We start from the raw sequence: 14437 nt of genomic DNA on the forward strand, positions 1-14437 counted from the left end.
GGCAGAAGTCAAGACACAGGCACCTGACCCAGGACTAAGAGGCTGAGGGAAGACCAAGGCCCAGTTAGGGCCACTCTAGGGCCCACTGCCGAGTCAGGCCAGGCGTGCATCAGCCCAACATCCTGAGCGTAACTCCGGGATAAGAGGCACAGAACCTCCAGACCCTCTAGTGGGAAACGGTGGTCTTGCGTTGTATTTATGCAAAGGAGGAACAGCTGAAGTAAGTGTTCCAAAAGAGATTTTTTTATTTTCCGAACAAAAAGACAAAAATCTTCCAAGATTAACTTCCTTTCCTCTCAGTCCTTTTGAATTCTAGCCCATTCTCTGTTCCTCGGCCTGGAATGCTGCTGCAAGTCAGGGCACTGAGCAGCTGGTTTCGAGATCTGAAGACAAAAGTGTCATGCTTAAGTCCTTCCTAACGTCTTTGCGAAGACGCACCGATGCTAGCGTTCGACTTCTGGATATTTTATTTTATTTTATTGTGAATATGAATCCCTGCTTTAGCAACAGTAATCTGGATGTACTGGTGCCTAAAATACTCATTCTGTTCTCAGTAGTTCTGCTGCCACAGAGAATTACAAAGCCAGGCCATCAGCTCAGAGGGAGTATGGAGGTGGAAGAGTTAGCTGTTCAAAGAGGAGAGGGCAGGAGGGCACGGATAGCCGCTTTCCTGACTGTACTCCAGCCAGGACCTTCTGAGCCCTCTTCTCAAAGAGCACGCAACTTATCCAGTAAAGACCTGAGCAGCAAGACTGCATCCCTAGGATAACCCGAGCCCTGCTGAAGGTGCCTGCCCGGGACAATCTGGCCGCCCAGAGGACTGAGTGTTGATTCTAGCCAAACTCTGCGGTGGAGCAGGGTGGGGGGCTGTCCCTCAGCCTGTATGAGCCTCTGCAGGAAGGCAGGGGCCTAACTCTGATGAGTGCCAGTCAGCAAACAAAGGCAGAGTTCATGTGGGCAAAGGCCTTTTTCCACTTTTTACAATTTTTCTCTTCTCTGCCTCTACTGAGCCGCCGCTTTCACCTTCCCCTATTCCCTCACTGTCCCCTAAGAAGCCTAATGCCTGTTTTATAAAGATAAGTTCAATTTATAACGGACATTTTTCCCTAATTAAATAGCACATTGACCATTTAAATCTGTCCTTGCTCCTTTAACTAGTAGGTGGCTTTATTTATTTATTTTTAAAATAGATTTAGGGGGTAGAATTGCAAATTTATTGCATACATATATTGTGTAGAGGGGAAGTCTGGGCTTTTAGTGTGCCCATAATCCAAGAAGTGAATACTGTACCCAATTTTTTCAAATCTCAGCTTCCCAGCTTTTGTAGTCTTCAATGCCTGTTATTCCACTTCATATGCCCACGTGTACTCAGTAATTGGTTCCCACTATGTTGAGTAAGAATGGTAAAAGTTGGTATCTGCGTCTTATTCCATTATATAGGGAGCATGCTTTCAAAGCTTCCCCAGCCAGTACAATGTTGCCTGTGGGTTTTTCATTTCTGGCTTTCATTAGTTTGAGTCACGTTCCTTCAATGCCTAGTTTGTTAAGGGTTTTTATCTTGAAGAGATGACGTATTATATTGAAAGCTTTTTCTACATTTATTGAGATGATCAGATGGTTTTTGTTTTTAATTTGGTTTTTCTGGTGTGTATGTTGAACAATCCTTACGTCCCTAAAATAAAGCCCATTTGATTGTGGGGTAGTAACTCTTTGATGTCGTTCTGGATTTGGTTTGCTAGTATTTTGTTAAAGACTTTTGCTCCTATATTCAACAGGGATTTGGGCCTGAAGTTTTCTGTTTTTGTTGTACCAATATGCAGCTTTGGTGTCAGGGTGACTCTGGGTTTATAGAATGGATTAGGGAGGATTCCCTCTCCTTTTACTTTTTGGAACGGTTTTTAGTAGAATAGGGACCAATTCTTCGTATATCTGGTAGAATTTGGCTGTCAACCATCTGGTCCTAGGCTTTTTTTTTTTTTTTTTTTCCAGGCTAGGGGAACATAGCATAATGACTGGGCCACAGGATGGTCCTCTCAGTGTTGCTGGCTCTGATTTAAAGGGGAATCAACCAATGTGATCGTGCTTTTCTAATTCAGACACCTGCAAACAAAATCAGAGAACATACTGCTCTAATTTTTGCCAGGATAACAACGAAATGCATGTGTGAATTTGTAACGAAGATGATGTGGCCACCTCTGGCATTGGCAATTTTGGTTTCCCACTCGCTTCTTGAAATCATGTTGGTTATTATGGCTTGGGATCTTTTTGTTAATCCCCCCTTACACAGTTTTCACAAAGGAAAAATAACAGACAAAAACAAAGACGGCAGCAGCCCTTCATAATAGAAAAAGCAAACACAACAAAAACAACAACACAACTTATCAGTATTGAGCTAGCTACACAAAGCAGACAGTCAATGGAACATTTTGCAGATGAAGCACAGCTCCTCAGGGCCCTGTATTTACTTATGCTTTAACCTGCACCCCTGACTCAGCATGCCTTCAGCCCTCCACGTGCAGGTGTGACTGCCAACCTCAGCACGTTCTTGATTGTCAATTGCGAAGGCAGATAAGTCTGAGACCAATTCTGAGTTTTCCCCAATATTTGACCCAAACTCAGCCCAACATGTTTCTGATGACCAGTTTCCCTGCTCTACCTGATGACTTCTATCTGGGCAATTATAAAACCCAAAAAAATAAACCAATGTCCCATCAGGTATTTAAGATAGGTTACATATATAATATATATGTACACATACTTACATATATGCACAACTGTTCATATATCTATAATATATATTATATGTTATATAATATATATAATATATTTTATATATCAAAATACCACTCAATCTAAAGACATGTATGCATAGAAATATATAAAAAGCTATACATATGTGCATATATTTGTGTATAACATAGCCCACCACTCAAGAAAAAGAGAATATATATTTTATTGTGATGTAACTGCACCATTCACGGACACTGATCAATATTAGATTAAAAAGTAACTACCCATCATTTTCAGAAGCTACTTAGAATACAGAATTATACTTTGAGATTTCAATGCAGTTATGTTTAAAAACAAAATATGCTGTTAAGAAAAACATAAACTGCAAGTAACTCATAAATGGGGGTTGGTGTAGATTGATTGCAAAATTGTGGCAGTGGTTTCATGATTATACATTTGTAGCATTTGCTGAGTTACGGCCTATAAGGGATAAATTGTATTCCAGGTAAATTGTACTGAAAACAGACTAAACAAAGCCTCATGTTCAAAAACCTAAAAGGGAGGTCTGAAGTAATAAACTGGGTAAAAAGAGAAATATGAAATTATAAAATATTTATAACTGCACAATAAATAAAGTTATATATGTCAAGGCTTATGAGATTAAAATACTAATTAGAAATTTGTTTATCTCTTTGTGTATGATATGATTGCTTACTCAGAGAATTCCGGGAAAAGTAGCCCTAAAACTGGAAAGCAGAGAGTTTGTTAATACAAACTTGTTGAATGCAGGATGAACATAAACTAACAAAAATAAGAATATATGCTGGAAAGATTTTTAAAGGGGCAAGAATAACCAATATGAATTTTTAAAACTGGATAGGATAGTGTCATCTTTCTATTTAGGTGTCAAACATTACTATAAGTGAATCAGTACATATTGGGTCAGGGTAGACTAATAAATCAGTGGAACCTATTAAAGCATCTGGAAGCAGACCCACACCTAGAAAACACTTGGTATGTGCATAAGACCTCCTTGCAAATCACTGAGAAATTAAAGGCAATTTAACAATGGCTGTCAATTGAGTATACATATGACAAACAAACAAACAAACAATTTTCATCTGCAACTTTTGTCCTATAAAATAACTTTAAATAAATTAATTTGAATTTTAAAAAAATGTTAGCAAAGAGGTTTATGAAATATTACCAAATGTTATTATATAAGAATGTAAAGCATTCATCTGAAAAAAAAAGACACAGTTTAATTTTAAAAGCAAGGATTCAGACTACAAGAAGATATTTCAAGGTATCTAGTCAATAAAGCATTAATTCCCAGACTATGTAAATCAATCCTAGATGTAGACAAAGGCACACAATTTAACAAGTGGCAGTCAGTGCAAAAGTAATTCACTGAAGAGCAAGCCCAAATTCCCAGTGTATGGAAACATTTCAAAAGTCTGATTGTATCATATGTTGTTCTGATGGAGAAAAGTGAGCCTTCACAGAGCTGGTGGTAATGGAAATTGATACAACCAACTTAGAAAATAATTTGACAGCATCTTCTTAAGTTGGGAATAAGCATATTAAATAAGAAAGTAATGCATATCCTTGGTATTTAAGGGGAACATGTCACATATGACTTTTGGACAGGCAGGTAGACTTTCATTACAGCAAGATTTGGTGTAAAGAAAAACAGAAGCAACCTTACTTTTCATCAAAAGAAATAACCAAAACATAAACATCTCTTTCAATGGAATAGTCTAAAGTGTCTTAAATGAATGATATAATTATAATTCTACATAGGTTGGTGACAATAAATCCCTAAAGCATAAAATGTATACTCTGTAACATATGTCTATACTCTGTGTATAGATTCAATCAAATGCAGTGAAAGTATAAAAATAAAGGTTAGACTAAAATTTCAAAATCTTAGCTATCTTTAGAGGGACCAGAGAAGGTAGTGGATCCCAGAAGGGTGCACTTGCATTTCTAGTAATACACATTTATTTCTATTTTAAAGATAAAATCTGAAGCAACTATTTGCAAAATATTAACAAATATGAAATCTCAGTAGTAGTAACATAGCTGGTAGTTATACAGTCACCTGGACTTTCTATTTGAGTGAAATATTTCATATTTCAGAATGATGGAAAATGGTAAGACCATGTAGACTGTTTGATTAGAAAGCACTTGACTTAGGTAGACATGGAATTTAGTTTTATTGTTAAGGGAGAATGTGAACTAAGGAGTTGAAGTGTTGCTTTTGCAATTCCTTTGATTTAAAGATAGGGAATTATGGAGCACTGTTTAGATTTTAATGAGAACCAGTCAATAGAGAGAAAGAGTGAAACAGGCTGAATTTTCCAACAAGCTGGATGCCCATAGAAATGAAGCTTGAGGAACTTACATTTGCACAATGAGAAGCACCTGCTGCCTGTAGACCAATTATTCTTCTTTGTCCCTCCTGTTTTCCTTTCTGGAAACATAAACTCTTTACTTACTGGGGAGAAGGGGTGGATTTAAGTCTCGTCTCCTGTCTCTCCAGCTGACACCACCCATAATAAAGCCTTCTTTTCTGGCAATACTTGTTGTCTCAGTGATTGGCTTTCTGTGTGGTGAGCACAGAACCTAGGCTGAATTCCAGGTATTCAATGACAAGGAATTGAAAGCGTGTTTGTGTGTGTGGTGGGGGGGTGGTGAGGGGGAGGTGTACCATCCCCCAGAACTAGGCCCACTTGGGTTATAGGAAAGATGGTGCCCACAAATCAGCAGGCTGGTTCCCAATAGGAGGATATTCTCTTCCAGGATATCAACAATCCTTAAGGAGGACAAGCAGAGAGGCAATACATTTATGCATGGTGGACAGAAAATGAGGAAAATCCTAACTTAGAAGTTCTGATTCTGTAAAGCCTATGCAGAATTATCTTCTGAAGAAAGGAGTGGAGGGCAGTTGTGTTAAATTGTAACATAGTCATTGAAGATTGTGGGAGAATTCATTTACTGGGATAAATCTGTGAGCTTTCCAGACAACCCTGGGTGCAGATGTGAAGTTGTAATCATTCATGTATAATCCTACCATCATTGCATTATTTATTCAATTGTTTATTTTCTAGGAGTGATAGGCAAACAGGAAGGAAGGAGGCTACAGTGTGAAATATATATTAATTATTATAGGGTTTTTATTCATTTTGGAAAATTATGTGTGAATGCTTCTTTGCTATAAATGTTTTCCTATGTATTTTTAAACTGTGCTGTTTATTTATGGTAATAAATGCAATTTTTTATAATTAAATTCAAATACCAGATTTTCTAATTTTCTGAATACTCTCCCCTACTTGAATTTATTGTTTATTCACACACATAATTCATTTAACACAATATCCCTATTTATCCATTTGTCACTGTGTGCATCTTAATCTCGTGGACTTAGATGTTAGACTAATTGATTTGTTTTAGCATTGCTCCTACTTTAGCAAATGATTATCCACAATTACAGCAGATTAAGTGAGTGAAGAGTTCAGCTGAGTAGCAAGCTTCTCTGCCTTTCATGTTCCATGTTTTGGTAAAATGTGCAAGATATTTCTCTCAACATGCAGAAAGAATATAGTCCCAGCAGGGCTTTGTAGCAGCTGAGCACATAAAATCATTATTGTCTAGGAAAACATTCACATCTACTAGTTCTTGATTAATTGTAAATAAGTGGCTTTTGGAATCTTACAATGAACAGACATTGTTGGAAGTAACTTCCAGCCTACAAGGAATACTTTTTAAGAGTTTGAATCATAAATGAATGCACTAAACAATGCAGGAGATGATTTACTTTAAGGAAGTATCCTAAAACAACTACCAAGGGCTGATAATCACTATGTAGCACAGGCAAGTCAGTTTCTCCTTTCTAAGTCCAAATATCCTCACAGATAGAGAGGGCTAATTTTATGAGGCTACCAATTTGACAGCATAGAGGTTAGGAGAAAAGAAATTTTTATATATGAATAATTTTTAAAAAAGAAGTTGTTATACAAGAATAAAGAAGCCTCCCTGTAATGCATGTAGGATGCCTTATATTAACTCCACAGAATTTTTTTTACCCGTCTAAAATTACCTCAAAATCCTGGGAAGGTAAGGAATGTGGTATAACCTTTAAATATTTTACACACCATAATATTTACATGAATTCTCATATTTATACTACTGTGCTGTTTCATCAGTAATGTTAGTACCCTATACTATCAAAATAATTCTAAATCCTCCCTCTCAGACCTTCCACCATTACTATATTTCACTTATCTGCATATGCACACGTACCTGAAACTAGCATATGTAATCTAGTACATTGTAGAGATTTTTCAGAAGTTATCTGTTCGATCAATTAAGAATTAGAAAAATGAACATTTTTATTTTACCTTAACTTCTTCCTTCTTTGCTCAAAGTTGGATGTAATTCTTGTACTTGATCCTCAAAACATAAAGCTTTTTCCCCTTCAAAAAAAAAAGATAAAAAACATTTTGATTGTAGTTATCTAACGTATATAAAGTAGTATAGTTTACTGCTGAGAACTGGAGGCAAATCCTCTTGGACAGTCTAAATAACTCCCACATTTGTAAAATATACAGTCATTGAAGAAGTACAGGAAATGAAGCAAAATGTTAAATGTGGTAAGCTTAGGTGGCACAGTTATTGGTGAATTTTATTTTCATCATTTTTCACCATTTCTGTAGTTAACTTGTAGTACTTTTATAAAGAAAAAGCAAATTTACCCCAAAAATTGCAACATTGAATAGTTTAAATTAGTTTTGCATTAAAGAACTAAAACAGATTTACAAGAAAAAAAAAACAAACCCATTCAAAAGTGGGCAAAGAATATGAACAGACACTTTTCAAAAGAAGACATTAATGAGGCCAAAAAAAATATGAAAAAATGCTGATCATCACTGGTCATTAGATAAATGCAAATCAAAACCACATTGAGATACCATCTCATGCCAGGTCGAACGGCAATCATTAAAAATCTGGAGACAATAGATGCTGGAGAGGATGTGGAGAAAAAGGAAGACTTTTACACTGTTGGTGGGAGTGTAAATTAGTTCAACCATTGTGAAAGACAGTGTGGCAATTCCTCAAGAACATAGAAACAGAAATTCCATTTGACCCAGCAATCCCATTACTGGGTATATATCCAAAAGATTATAAATCATTCTACTATAAGGACACATGCACACAAATGTTCATTGCAGCACTGTTTACAATAGCAAAGATCTGATGGACCCAAATGTCCATCAGTGATAGACTGGACAAGGAAAATGTGGCACATACACACCATGGAATACTATGCAGTCATAAAAAACGATGAGTTTGTGTCCTTTGCAGGGACATGGATGAATCTGGAAACCGTAATTTTCAGCAAACTGACACAATAACAGAAAATCAAACACTGCATGTTCTCACTCACAGGTGGGTGTTAAACAACAAGAACACATGGACACAGGGAGAGGAGCATCACCCACTGGGGTCTGTTGGTGGAGAATAAGGGAGGGACAGCAGGGGGTAGGGAAGTTGGGGAGGGATATCATGGGGAGAAATGCCAGATATAGGTGACAAGGGGATGGAGGCAGCAAACCACATTGCCATGTAGGTACCTATGCAACAATCCTGAATGTTCTGCAAGTGTACCCCAGAATCTAAAGTGCAATTTTAGACATATATATATATATATATATATATATATTTAAAAAGTTACAGCATCAATGTTCTCTAGAGGAGAGTATAAGCACTATTATTACATCGACATACACCGACAAAATGGGATATTTTAATAAAAAAAGAAATTCATAAGATTGGATCATCACTGCATACATTATCTGAGATGTAGTTGTACGGTTCAATTACTTTTAATACAATAAGTGTACGATCATCTTCTCAAAGTACAGTGGTATACAACAGGCTTTCTAAAGAGAATGGAGGCTTACTTCCTGCCTCCCCAAGTGCGCATTCTCTGTGCACATTCTGTTTTAAGTGACTCCTTTTACTAAACATCATATTCATGGTAAAACAAATCATCAGTATCCTAACAGCCACAAACATGTAAATGTCTGCAATGTAACAGATGCCAACAGCAGCGACCATATGGAGCTTGCAAACCAAGTGATTTTTTTTCTTTTAAAGAGGACTTTCAAAATTATGAACCCAGATTTATCAATAATGACCCTTATTCTATTTTTAGGGAAAATGTGTGAACAGCTGCACTGATGAAGCTCCTAACAATCCATGGGGGTATTCAGATATTTCTTGAAAATTACTCACACTCAGACCTGGCAAGATGAAAGTACATTTTTTTCCAGCACTAGGGAATACATACTTTAAAACTTAAAAAAAAATAGCTTTCAATGAAATGTTGAAGATGCACATACAGAGGGTTCACTCAGACCTTCTCTCCTATGCCGTGATGTCATCAAACTTCCATAACCGTTATATAATTATCAAAGCCAGGAAATTAATACATAGGTTTCTTATTTTTCCCTCTGGGCCTTTTTAAAGGGATTCCAAGTTTTCCATCCATAAGGTATAGCCTCTGGTGATTCACTGCTTAGGTGGAGAATAACTCAAAGAAAAAGTAGCTAATGAATTTCAGATTACAGTCAATGCTTAGAGGTGCTTTCAACACAGAGGCAATGACCTTCATCTTTGAGAGACAACTAATCATACCCCATCTATTGATTCCTCTGACCCTCTTCCCCTTTTAAGGTAATTCCATTCTCCAAAGTGAGAATTCTGGTTTCCTTTATTTACTTTCAATCTATTGATGTAGTTGCTCAAGGCTAGACACAGAGAACACAGGTTCAGAACTGCTGATTCAAATCACTTTAAAAAGCAAGCTTCTCTCTGAAGTTCAGTATTTTTTATAGTTCTATTTTTATAATGTACACTTGCTATGTGTGAAATTTTTACACATCTTAAATGCACAATTTGATTAATTTGGACACATGCATTGATGAAGTGATCCATTGAAACCAGCCAAACTGTCCTATAGAACCAATGTTTGTAATTTCTCTTGAATAAACAGAAATTGAACATCCCAGTGTTAAAATTTGAAAAAGTTACATTTGTCTTCTCTGAGTTCCTTTCTCAGGAAACCAGGCATCAGGCCTCCCAGACAGTGTCAAGGATCTGAAACTTACCGGATAACTGCATTTGGACAATAAGAGGCCAACCCCCTCTTCATTCATGATTGCCTAGCTGACCACCTGCTCCTTGTTGACAAATTCCTTTTCCTTCCCCCTCCCTAACTCGTTTTCCTGCAGATCATTGAATTTCTCTCCTGCTGTATAATCCCTGGATTTCAGTTGGTCAAGGAGATGGATTTGAAACTGATATCCCATCACCTTGGTTGCAGCATCTGATTAAAGCCTTGTCCCCTGGCAATACTCATTATCTCAGTGATTGACTTTCTGTATGCCAAGCAAAAGGACCTAAACCAACCATTGGTGTTTTGGTAACACCATAAACTTCTCAAAATACATAGATTCATGAAAATGTTTTGTGCAGACACAGGTTTTCATTTTCCTGAGTAAGTATGTGGAGATTTCTGGATCGTAAGGTAAGTATGTAGGTAAATTTATAAGAAATTGACAAAAATGTCAAATTGGCTGAACCATTTCACATTCCCACTAGCAGTGTATGAGGTTTCCAGTTTATCCATGTCCTTACCAACATTTGTTCTTTTCTGTCTTTTGTTTTAGCCATCCTCGTGTGTTTAAAGTAATAATTATACTGGGGTTATAATTTGCATTTCTCATAGCTAATGGTATTGATATGCTTTTATGTGCTTACTGGCTATTTGTACATCTTTGGTAAAATGTTTATTAAAATGTTTTGCCTATTAAAAAACTGGGTTGTCATAGTTTAAAGGATTTATTATACACCTTGCATATAAGGTTTTTATCAGATATGTTATCTGCAATTATTCTCTCTCCTTCTTTGGTTTGTCTTTACTCTTTCTTTCTCTCTCTCTCTCTTTCTTTCCTTTCTTTTTTAAGATGGAGTTTTGCTCTTGTCACCAACGCTGTAGTACAATGGTGCAATCTTGGTTCACTACAAGAGACCTCCTGGGTTCAAGTGATTCTCCTGCCTTAGCCTCCCAAGTAGCTGCGATTACAGGTACCCATGACCATGTCCAGGTAACTTTTGTATTTTTAGGAACTACAAGGTTTCACCATGTTGGCCAGGCTGGTCTTGAACTCCTGACTTCAGGTGATCCACTCACCTTGGCCCCCCAAAGTGCTACCATTACAGAAATAAGCTACCATGCCCTGCCATCTTTTTACATTCTTAATGATGCTTCTTGAAAAGCAGAAGTTTTTTGTTGATGAAGTTCAATTGACTCATTTTATTTTCTTTCATCATTTATGCATTTATCTTATATAGAAGTATTTACCAAACTTCAGGCCATTAAGATTTACTTCTATGTTTTCTTTGAAGAGTTTAATAATTTCATTTATTGCATTTAGGTCTATTATTCATTTTTGTTAAATTTTATGTATTATATGGGGCAAGATTTAAGTTATAAGTTGGCAAAATTCATCTATACAGGGCTAGATACATATTTTGGGTTTGCAGATACTATGCAGTATCTGCCCTGTGCTACTCCATGGCACTGGTGCAATGTAGATGAGCAGTCAATTATTTTGGTGGGGTTTCCATATAGATTTGGGGCTTCTTGTGACATCATCCTTCCAGGAATTTCTGCCAAAAGCCTTGATCTTTGTTCTCTGATTTCTCAAGCCAGTAAGGCTGACACTTTTTAATTCCAAATTGTTGATCCAACAGTGAGAACTGGGATTGCATAATCTAGTAAATATATAAACAATTAGTGCCATTTCTTTACGTTTCTTCTCCTTTGTAATTTCTAAATGTGTTGGTAGCTTTCTAGTGTCTTCACATAGTTATTTATTTATGTATTTAGATTTGAGACCCAACCTTGCTCTGTAGCACAGGCTGGAGTGCAGTGGTACGATCTCAACTCACAGCAACCTCTGCCCCCCCAGGTTCAAGCAATTCTCCTGCCTCAACCTCCTTAGTAGCTGCGATTACAGTCATGTGCCACCATGCCCAAGTAATTTTTGTACGTTTAGTAGAGATGGGTTTCCGTCATCTTGGGTAGGCTGGTCTCAAACACCTGAACATAGGTGATCCACCCACCTCAGCCCGCCTCAGCCTCCCAAAGTGCTAGGATTACAAGCATGAGCCACCATGTCGGAAGTTGTGTTTTAAGACCAAATAACTGTTATCTATTAGAGAGAAAGCTGATCCAAGTTAATCTCTACTGTGATTTCCAATAGCAGAGCCCCATTCTACCAAAATTGGAAAATCCAGATTCAATTTTTAACTATCTTATTTTGTATTTTTTTCTGCTATCCTTGTTTCTGTGAACCACTTCTATGGACTGTTAGGTCCCATAGGTAATTATGGAGTTTCTACTTCAATCATATCTAGGGCTACCTCTTATGGCTCTATGCTATTGTTTATTTATTGACCTGTTTTTTCCTCAGTTTAGATACCCAAATGAACAATATGTTCTCTGTCATTTATAAGCCAGATTAATAAATAGAACAAACACTCCAAACTGTAAACAGTATAAATAGGAATGATATTGCTTCTTTTACCCCACCTGAATATAACTTTTATCCCCTACAAACTGCTTTACACTTTACAACAGCCACTCAGGTGTGCAGACCATCCCATACTCACCCTGCTACTCAAGTAATGTGATTAAGAGCTAAAAGAACAACCCCAAGTGAACACATAAAATGCTACATTATGTATTTTTCTCTAGTTACTAATCACATTCATGATATCATATGATAGATAAGTTAGTTTCAGATTTTTTATGAGATGTAATTTACCACAAGTAGAATGAGTTTTTTTAAAAGACCCATAGTTATTGTCAAACTAACAGAATTCATGGCTACTCTATACTTTATCAGTGTAGCATATTGACCCAAATATAATCCCAAGAATTTGGCAAAACTATTATATCTAAAAATACGGTACAGTAAAATTGGCAAGGTGCAATATATTTGAAGTTATTTGGTAGCTCCATGAATCTTCCTTAACTTTATATGGACTTACAACTGACTGCTGTTACATGAAGCACTAAACTACTCATATATTCCTTTGTCTTTAGATCTTATTGTAGAATAAGAAATTTTAAAAATATAGGTCCTCTCTGAACACTGATAGGATCTGAAAGGAGGTTTGACGTCAGAGTTGCTTTTTTGTTCTCTAAGGTCGGCAGCGGTTATCCAAACAAAATTTCAGATGCTTTATTTTCTCTGCATTGTGATATTAGGAAGTAGTTACTGAATGTGAAAAAAAGACGAGTTCCTCAATAATAAGAATATCCAGTTCCAGAGAGAATGCATGCCTTCCACCTCCTCACCACATAAGCCATTCTCAAAGCTGCCTAAACTAGATTTTACAGTGTATAGTTAGTTCAAAGTCTGAGCTTATGTTTCTTCCTTTCTTTAGTAAAATTAGAGAGTGATTACACTATGAAAATGTGTAAAACAGCTGTTAATTTATATTTATGAAATTTGTTTCAGATTTATGAAAGTAGTTAATTTGCTCTGTTTATGAAATGAAGCTTAAAGTATTTAATCTACCCCAAGTCTGAAGTTGGAGGGCCACCCTTTCCTATTCACAGAAATATAAAGAAACATTTGGTTATCTTTAATGCCCTTATTTTCTCCAGTCTACCTTAACCAATAACCTTGGTGATTGTTTTTATTCTGCAAAAAATAGTTAATAGTACACAGGCTCAGCAGGGAACAAGGATTAGTCAGGCGAACCCATCTTCTCAGAGGTTCCTAAGGGAATGACTTTTCAAGTATCTCTTTGAATATTCCAAAGGTCAAAGTTTTATGTGTGCTATCTCTTCTGTTATACTTCTCTTACTAAGATACTTTCATTCAATTTTTAGAACAGTTTTGACCATAGTATAATTGATTAAATATTTTGAATATACGCTATTCAACATGATGCTTTGAAATACAGAGATCAAGGCTGCTGTAACACTTACATGTAGAATTAGAAATATAGAATTGTGCTGAAATTGTACATGTATCATTTTGTAGGGTAATTCTAAGTTCTCTTTTATAGGGAATTTTAAATTTTATCGTTCTTATTTTTTTGTCATCTGTGACTCTGCAGTGTCTAGAGCAAATAAATAAACAAAATATGTTCTTTTTCCATTCCAGTTTTGTCTGAATTTTCTTTTATTATGAGCTGCAACTTGATACTCAATATGAGACTTAATTTTCATTGCTAGAATAGCACATAGTGTTTCCTTGCCTTCTATCTTTTTGCATATATCTAATGCCTCTTCTATATAATATGCTGTATATTTTTTAGAAAGTGATATGTAATTATTTAAATTTTTTGAGGAGCATTTTAAAATCAGCCCCTTCTTCATAACTTAGTCCTTCTTTCTTACCATTTTCCTTCCTTTCCATTCTTTCTTCTTCATGTTTCAGGCATTATTTCATTTTTAAAAAGATATAAATTTAAAGGAAGTGTAGAAGTCATACCCCCAGCCATGTTCATATATAATCAAAATCCTGAAACCTATATTTTTTCGTTTATAACTTTACAAAGTTACTTTACATGCAATATAATTTTTTATTGTGTTTTTATGTGTTCATTTATGTGTGTC

This window comes from Saimiri boliviensis, chromosome 10, assembly GCF_048565385.1.
Source record: "Saimiri boliviensis isolate mSaiBol1 chromosome 10, mSaiBol1.pri, whole genome shotgun sequence".
In the NCBI taxonomy this organism is placed as follows: domain Eukaryota; kingdom Metazoa; phylum Chordata; class Mammalia; order Primates; family Cebidae; genus Saimiri; species Saimiri boliviensis.